Genomic DNA, 9,430 nt, shown 5'->3' with positions numbered 1-9,430 from the left:
AAATTATTGGGGTCGCAGTCCTATCTTGAAAAACATAATTGGGGTCACCTGAAAAAAAGGTTGGGAACCACTGCTTTAGGATATGATTAGGATTTTCAGTTTTATATAAGCTACTTACCAAGTAATTACATGATCAAAGCTATGTAATTACTTGGTAAGTATATATAAAACTATTTTATTATAAAAATGTTATTTTTATATAAGCTGCTTACCAAGTAATTACAAAGCTTTGATCATGTAATTACTTGGTAAGTACTGTATATATAAAACTTTATTGTATTATAAAAATGTCATTTTTGCCAGTAATTGTCTGGTGTATGTCTTGTACAGTATACTCCCGGGCATGAGGATCAGCCATCAGCTTTCAAACTTTGACTTAACGATAAAATGAATTAACTGTACTCTCCTGTGTTGCAGTTACCTACAGGATACCCTTGGGCAAGTACAGGCAGTCCCCGGTTTACGATGGGGGTTCCGTTCCTACGCCACGTCGTAAACCGTAAAATCATAGAAAATCATCAAAAATCCTAAGAAAACCTTACTTTTAATGCTTTGGGTGTATTGAAAATTATGTAAACTGCATTTTTATTGAGTTTTTCATAAAAAAACTCCAAATTTTGATGATTCTGCCATTTTGCAGCCATATTTCTTCCGTTGGTCTGGCGTCGTAACCCTGGAACATGCGTCGTAAACCGGGAAATAATTTCTGATGAATATATTTGAAAAGCGTCATAACTTCGGAACGTCGTAAGCAGGACCCGTCGTAACCCAGGGACTGCCTGTATTACACTTGTTTGACGTTCTAGTTAGGGTGCAATTCTTCGGCCTTGTGGAAGACTGTTTGAGCAAAAGTTAATGAACCTCCCCCCCCCCAAAAAAAAAGGAAAGGTAGAGTTGTAGATGTGTCAGGTAAATAGGACAGGATTCTGAATCAACTGTAGTACAAGCTACAGTGACTCCACTCTTAAGTTTTCCTAATTTCTCTTTCTGCAGATGATTCCACCTGAAGGGAAAGGGGATAGCTAATATCATTTATCAGTCTCCATCCACAGATCTTGCTTAGCTGTCATTGGCTGGAAAGGAGGACAAATCCAATTGCTCATGAATGCCCACTGAGCACTAATCTTTGTATTCCATTCCTGTGTGATGTAAAATTACCATTGTTTCGCAACTCTGTTTGTATGACATTTTAGTGTAAACTATGTGCAGTGCAAACAAGTACTGTAGCAATTGCCATATCATCTCAGAAAATTTGTAATTTTTACATTGGACTTGGTTTGAATGGAGATTTTTATTTTTTAGAGTATTCCAGATTAAGTGTAGAATTGCATTATATTACACATTTCTTGCAGCATTTAAGAACTTAACCACTGTGAATTCCTGTGTGCAAACCTCACAGAGTTTGACTTAGAATACAGTACTCTATTATGAAATGTCTTTAACATTCATTTTTAAATTAGTTCAATTCCATTAAGACAAAATTATCAGTTACCAGCAATACAAAATTTCCAAACCCCAAAGCAAAAGGTATTTACCTATCCATCAATGAAGACAATTTTTTAAAGTTATCTCCAGTTATTGAATTTTCACCTTAAGTGCTGTCAGTGCACCTCACAGCAGCACCCCTTTGGGCCATAGCTGCACCCTTTTGTAAACATTTTACTTTACCTCCAGTCTCCCTTTCTTCCATCTTTGCATGTGTGGGATTTTCCCCTAGTTTTACCTTTAGATTGTTATCTTTATCTCATTTAGTTGCTGGATTTCTTTACCATACTTTCCAACCACTGTAACACCTTTTCATTGTCTTAAGCACAGAATACTGAAAGTGCCCCAGTGTTTAGTCTGATAGCCTAAATTTCATGATTCACACACATTGTGTTTTGTGAAATGTTTACATTTCTTTTGTAGGGACAGGACAGCTGCTATAGTTGACTTTACATCATTCAAATGATGCTGTAGGTCATCCACCACTTCTGTAACATTTACAGTGTGATTTGTTTTTGCATTCCTTTCTTGCCCTTATCCAAAGAAAACAAGATATTGGCTAACTAGAAAATGCAATAACAGACCAACCAATAGTAAAAGAAGGAAGGGTGTTAGCCAGGGGAAACAGATGCAGAAAGAGAACACCAAAGCTTGGTAGTAAGGGAAAAGTAACCATCACTAAAACATGAAATTGGTTGATTACCACTTCTCACTAAATTAATGTGGTATGACAGCCATCCCTAAAAGTGGCAGATTTAGGAAGGGGCTGCTGGCCCCCCTTCAGCTATGAATGGCACCCCTAACAGTAGATTATTATCAATGTTAGCAAAAATCAAAACTTATAATAATAATAGTAGTGCTGTAGTAGTAGTATCAGTGGTTCTTGTTGCAGCAATAGTAGTATTGTTTAAAGAACAGATTTTCAGAAATCAAGTGTAAAATAAAAAAAAATCAATGATGAAACAATGGGCTGAGAGGGACCAAGGATACAAGAAAGAAAGAAGAACAGAGTACCAGAACTTGCCCCAAAATGCTTGTGAAATGTTATAAAAGCGTTTTGCTCCCTGGGGCTCCTGCCCGGATCCAACTGGGGAAGCTACTGCTCACCCTAGACCCTGTAGCTTATTGCCTCGCGCCTTTGACGCTCGCCACCCCTTACTGTAGCGTTCCTAAATCCTGAATCAGCCGCTGATCCCTAGCTGCAACCTCTTTCATTCCTTTCGCTGTACCTTTGTTCATATTCTCTTTCCTCTATCTGACTTTCCATCTTCGCCAACAATTGTTTCATTGTGCAACTGCAAGGTTTTCCTTCTGTTACACCTTAAAAACCACCTTACTGTCAATTACCTTTTCAACACTGAATGGCCTCATAGGTCCCAGCGCTTGGCCTAAATCCTATATTCTATTCTATTCCAATGGGAAGTGGAACTTTCTCAAATTTACCAGAACAGGAACGAAATGGTGCTTTACGAGCAGTTCTATACAGGCTAAAAATTTAGTATTAAAGTGGATTTTAGTTGCTGTTTATGTGTAGAACCTCTTAAGCTTGTAAGAAAAAAATGAACCTCCAGAGCTTGAAGGAAGTGTAAGACTCAAATTTATTTGGAATACCAGAGGTAAATAGTGATGGAGTGTGCTATAGGGTAGATGGCAGGTCAGTGACTCATTACAACAATATGACAGTGCAGAGGCATACAGTTCTTACTGGTACACTGCATGCTTTGTCAGTTCCCCCCCTGAACATCAGAAGAGACAGATTTGGAAAATCTATAATCTCTGAAGTTTCCATAAAGCACACTCAATTTGGAAAGCTAATCTACTGTAAAGATGTCGGACATCTCTTCATTTTCGCATCAATTACGTCGTGTTGCATTTCTTAATATGTCAAGACTCTCGTGTAAATAGTCGTGTAGAATTTTATGGCCTTTCCGCCGATATTTATTTCATCGTTGTACATTTATTGTCTCTCAAAATTGCCATTTGTTTGTCTGTCAACAAACAAAAATTGCTCAGAGCGTGGGTCACGGCGTTCGGAGGTCGAATACCACGTTTCCGTCTGCACTCTGCCATGTATACCTGTGCTCAGGTAATAAAGTTAATATCCAGTTGACCTTTCTTGTCCTCACAACTGGTGATCTGAAGAGTTATGGTAAACACAGCGGTTTTGGCTTTGCCATTAACGGACTCACTACGGTGGCTTTACCTTCAGAGAGCCTTTAACGGAACCACACAGCGACAAAAGTCTAGGCCTCTGAAAGCTCCTCCCTCGGAGAACACCCACGCCACTAACGGACTAATTACAGCATACCCCTTCAGGTACGTTCTGGCGTGCTCGAACGGTTTGGCCCCGCCATTCACGATTCACGTCGACCGTACTCAGAAGTCATTAACAGAACCACATGGTGTATAGTTTTGACTTCTGACGAGCCCCAAACAGCATTAACAGACTAAATACCGTTTTGGTATAAGGAAGAATGTCAGACACTGAGGTAGAAAGTCATTCCGAGGATGCACAGATCCTCTGCATCCCTCTCTCACCTTCGAAGGCAGTAATAAGCCAGGCAATAAAACTCCCTCCGTTCTCGCGACAAAACACCACATCCTGGTTTCTGCGGGCAGACGTCCATTTCTGGGTGGCGAAAATTACAGATGAGGAGACCAAGGCAGACGTAACCATGACAATGCTTCCAGAGGAGGTCTTCAACAAAATCACCCCATGGTAGGACTTGCAGCTAGGCAAAGTCAAGTACAGAGACCTGCGAGACAAGCTCATCAAAACATACTCTATGCCCATCCCAGAGAGAGCCCAACATGCCCTCGACCTGATGACCCAGCCCCTGGTGGACTCATCACCCAGAGACGCCTGGGATGAACTCCGAGGTCACCTGATGCTGCCAGGGGTCAACGCGGACGGTCAGAGGGAGATCAGCTTGTTGCGAGAAATATTCCTGCAGCGCCTTCCGCAGGAGGTGAGGGGGCAAATCACGGATGCGGACGCCCTTTCAATGGGCGAATTGGGAAACGTCGAACACAAACTCCACGAGGCCACCAAGGCCTCCAAACATGCCGCAACACCTGCAGCCTGTAACCTGGTAACGAAAGAAGACGAGGCAGAGGACACGAATGCGGTGCACAAGAAGAAAGCGCTGCCACAGCAGCAGAGGACGTGGACAAATCCAGCCTGGTGTTACTTTCATCAGAGGTTCGGAAGCGCCACCAGAAATTGCAGAGCCCTCTGTTCTTTCACAAAAAACAAGAAAAGCGGCCACAAGTAACAGCAGTGGCTGCAAACCTTAAAGACTCCCAACCAGTAGGATTCTTCATCCACGACGTCATATCGAAACAACGGATGCTGGTAGACACCGGGGTGATGCAATTGGTGTTTCCGCCGTCGAGAGAGGACCGCAACCGCACATCCAGTACCGCAACCACACTGGTGGCTGCAAATGGAAGCCCCATCCGCTGCTACAGAACTGTTCCCTCAAGTTCCCTCTCCTGGGTGCTGATTTCCTCGCACACCATGAACCTCTAGTAGACGTTGGTCGAAAATGACTGCTGGATACTGGAACCTGCCGCTCCCGACTGCTCTCCACCGGGCCGGGGATGCCCGCTGTCTGCTCCATCACTTCGAACAAATACAGCATCCTCCTCCACAAGTTCCCTGACATCTTCAAGCCAGAGCTGCGTCAGTTGCCAGGAGCCCAGGCCAAATACGGCATCCATCTCCATATCACCACAACAGGCCCGCCAACACACTCCAAATTCCGGTGCTTGCCACCCAAAAAACTCCAAGACGCTAAATGGGCCTTCGCCGAGATGGAATGGATGGGCATCTGCAAGAAGGCATCTAGCCTGTGGGCATCACCCTTCTACATGGTAAAGAAACCAAACGGCTCCTGGAGGCCTTGTGGCGACTATTCATCGCCTGAACCTAGTAACGACACCGGACCACTATCCCTTGCCGAACATGCAGGACCTAACAGGCGCCCTGCACGGGGCCAAAGTATTTACAAAAATTGACTTTACTCAAGTCTTATTTTCAGGTACCAGTGCACCCTGACGACATTCCAAAGACAGCCATCATCACGCCGTTCAGAATGCATACCTTCTCCTGCTCCACCTTTGGCCTCAGGAATGCCGGGGCCACATTCCAATGCCTTATGGACACCATCTTGAGAAACCTACCTTTCTGCGTTTCCTATGTAGACAACATCCTGACCTTCTCCAGGTCCCTGGACGAACACCTGCACCACGTCCAGGCCGTACTGAAACGCCTGCAGGAGAATGGTTTGGTCGTTAGGTTCAACAAATGTACCTTCGGAGCAGAAAAGGTAGACTTCCTGGGCCATGAGATCTCCCCAGCAGGTGTGTGCCCCATGGCCTCCAAGGTGGACGCAGTAAAGAAGTTCCCAATGCCAAAAAACATCAAGTCCCTACAGGAATTCCTCGGCATGGTCAACTACTACCGCTGCTTCATACCAAACTTTGCCCACATCATGTATCCCCTGACCGCAGTCCTGAAGGGGAAACCGAAAGCACTGGCGTGGGCTGCTCCGCAACAACAGGCGTCTGAGCAGACGAAGGCAGCCCTCGCCAAAGCCACCACATTAACACATCACGACCCCACTGCCTCCCAGAGACTTACCACAGACGCCAGCAACATCGCTTGCGGGGCGGTGCTGGAGCAGGTGTTAGAAGGCTCCCCACGTCTGCTGGCTTTCTTCAGTCGCAAGTTAACACCGCCAGAGACCCACTACAGTGCATTCGACAGGGAGCTGCTGGCAATCTACCAAGCCGTGCGGCACTTCAAGTACCTCTTGGACGGCACCCCTTTTACCATCCTCACAGACCACAAGCCTTTAGTACATGCGTTCACAAAGGCGGAACACGCATGGTCTGCAAGGCAGCAGCGGCACTTGGCCGCTATCTCCAAGTTCGGTTGCACCATTAGCTACGTCCCCGGCAGGAAGAACCCAGTAGCCAACGCCCTACCAAGGGTCGAGATAAATTCCATCCACCTTGGCATAGACTACAAGGACCTGGCGAAGGAACAGGCCGCAGACCCGGAAACAGCAGCCTACCGCACGGCACTCACCGCACTGAAATGGGAAGATGTGCCAATAGGATCCAGTTCAACACTTCTTTGCGATGCCAGCATGGGCCACCCATTCTCCCTGATCCCTGCATCCAGGAGAAAGCAGACGTTCGATGTCATCCATGGCCTGTCCCACCCATCAGGCCGAACAACGGCGCGCCTGATGACAGAGGAGTTCGTGTGGCACGGTATCAAAAAGGAGGTTCAGCAGTGGGCGATGAACTGCATACCGTGCCAAACAAGTAAAGTCACCCGGCACACGGAATCAGGCATCAGAGAATTCCCTCAACCACGTCGGTGCTTCAGTCACATCCATGTAGATGTAGTAGGTCCTCTGCCACAATCAGGGGGCAGCAGATACCTCCTGATGTCATAGACCGTTCCACACGGTGGCCGGAAACAACCCCGATGACGGAAGCATCAACGAGCGCCTGTGCAGAGGCACTCCTGTCAAGTTGGATCAGCCGTTTCGGTGTGCTTGACAGCATAACTACAGACAGGGGCCTGGCATTCTTGTCGGAGCTCTGGGTCGCCCTGGCATGCCTGATGGGGACAGCTCTCCACAGTACAACAGCATATAACCCTGCAGCCAATGGCATGGTGGAAAGGGCCCACCGTTCGGTGAAGACAGCTCTGATGGCACGCTGTATCGACAACAATTGGAAGACCCAGCTCCCCTGGGTCTTACTGGGTCTCCGCACTGCACCGAGGGCAGAAGGCGACGTATCTCCCGCAGAGAAAGTCTAAGGCGAAACACTAGCCGTTCCAGGAGAGTTCTTCCCCACGGCGCCAAACGACGAAGATACCTCCCTTCTAAGGCTGAGGGAAGTGGTACAGAAGTTCGCGCCCTGCCGAAAGACTTTCAAGGACGGGACCCATGTCTACAGCCCTGGTAGTCTGGATGCCTGCACCCACGTCTTCATCAGGATCGACGCCCACCGCCCACCCTTGACCAGACCATACAGGGCCCATACCGTGTCGTCAGCAGATCATCCAAGCCCTATCTCATCAACGTCCACGGGCGTGAAGACTGGGTTTCTGCCGACCTGCTGAAACCAGCTTTTCTGTTAAACAGCGAAACTTGGGAGGAAACCGGCAAGCGCCCCAGAATTCCTCCACAAAACGTGGCCGCAGATGATCCAGTCGCCATCCTGAAACGGGGTCGAGGACGCCCCAAGGGCCGCACTAAGGAAGTCATCTGCTCGGCTAAGCCGCCCCACGTCCGCAGGTATCAAGAACTCGGGGCCGGCTCCTGCTCCGAAAGTGATTCCGTGATTGATTTTGTTTTCAGGTGTCTTCCAATCATTGCCTTTGTAATTATTGTCTTGGGGGAGAGGGGAGTACTTGTAAAGACGTCAGGCGTCAATCACGTCACGTATTGCATTTCTTAATATGTCAAGACTCCCATGTAAATAGTCATGTGTAGAATGTTCTGGTCTTTCTGCCGATATGTATTTCGTCTTTCAAAATTGCCATTTGTTTGTCTGTCAACAAACACAAATTGCTCAGAGTGCGGGTCACGGCTTTCGGAGGTCGAACACCACGCTTCCGTCCGCACTCTGCCATGTATACCTTCGCTCAGGTAATAAACAGTGTTACGGGCTGTTCTAGGAGCAAGAGCCCGTGCTGGCACAAGGCCAGCTAAATCTAAAACAATTAATAAGTTAATACCCGGTTGACCTTTCTTGTTCTTACACTACTCACAATGGTCTGATGAAGCCTATATTGCTCATCAGTGGACGTTATTAGGAAACAGAATAAGTGTTTTTTTTTTTTTAAGAATTTAAATCAATATGGACCTAAGCAGAATCAACAAAAATAATCATACCTTCTGCGTGAGGGAAAAGGTAATTGGGTGAGTGGCCTCCCTCCTCCATTAAGTACTTTAAAAATTAATTGAAATACGTCAGTGAGACATTGTGTACACATTTGATAGCTTCATACAAATATTAGCTTTAACTATACAAATGTAAAACAGTAGTATGGGTATTGCCATTTTTTATGTGGGTGACAAGAATGGAGGCTGTGTCAACGACAGATGCATTTAAATGCATATTCTTTAGCCTGATAAGGTGCATCATCAGACTTGTGATGAGCTTGTAGCAAGACTTTAAGTTCAGATAGAGGTTACGATAATGTGAAAGTGAAAACATTTACTGAAAGACTTATCACGTATAAATGGTTAAGAATTTAATTTTACATCTAAGATCAATGTGGATTTCTTCCAAAATATACAGTATCATAGACGATATATACAGAAAATAGTTCACACGCTTAATCTGTCAGGCTTTCCTGAAAAATTACAGATCAGTAGTACTTTGCATAATTATTCATATGCGTGTATTAATTAGCAGGGCTTATTTTTTAAAATTTAAATGTTAGAAAATGGTTGAAAATTGTAGGTAAATACTATATAATAAGGACGTACCATTGGGCACTAATTTAATTGAAACACCTTGCAGAAAGGTAGTGTACTGTGGAAATTTCAAAGGCGGACAATGATGCCCGTAGACTTGATGTTTACATGTCATAAAGTTATAAATGTTCTCTACTAGAAAAGATGATATAGCAGCTCTGTGCTGACACTGGCATTACTCCTTATCAAGAGAAAAAAAAAATTCAGCGTTTCTGCAATAGGAATCCAAGTTAGTGTATAGCAAGAAAAAATTATGATCGATATTGAGGCTGAAAGAGATTTTTCAGGGCTTGCAGGCTTTCCTGTGATTTTGTTGTTCTAGTAGAGGTGGTTAGACATAAACGTTGATATATAAGAATTGCAACTGTTCAGCTGAATATGACATGACTCATATAGAGATCAGTGCTGCTTGAAGGCAACTTATTGAAAAAAGT

The sequence above is a fragment of the Macrobrachium rosenbergii genome, chromosome 19 (genome assembly GCF_040412425.1).
Source record: "Macrobrachium rosenbergii isolate ZJJX-2024 chromosome 19, ASM4041242v1, whole genome shotgun sequence".
In the NCBI taxonomy this organism is placed as follows: domain Eukaryota; kingdom Metazoa; phylum Arthropoda; class Malacostraca; order Decapoda; family Palaemonidae; genus Macrobrachium; species Macrobrachium rosenbergii.
This window is presented reverse-complemented; position numbering follows the sequence as displayed.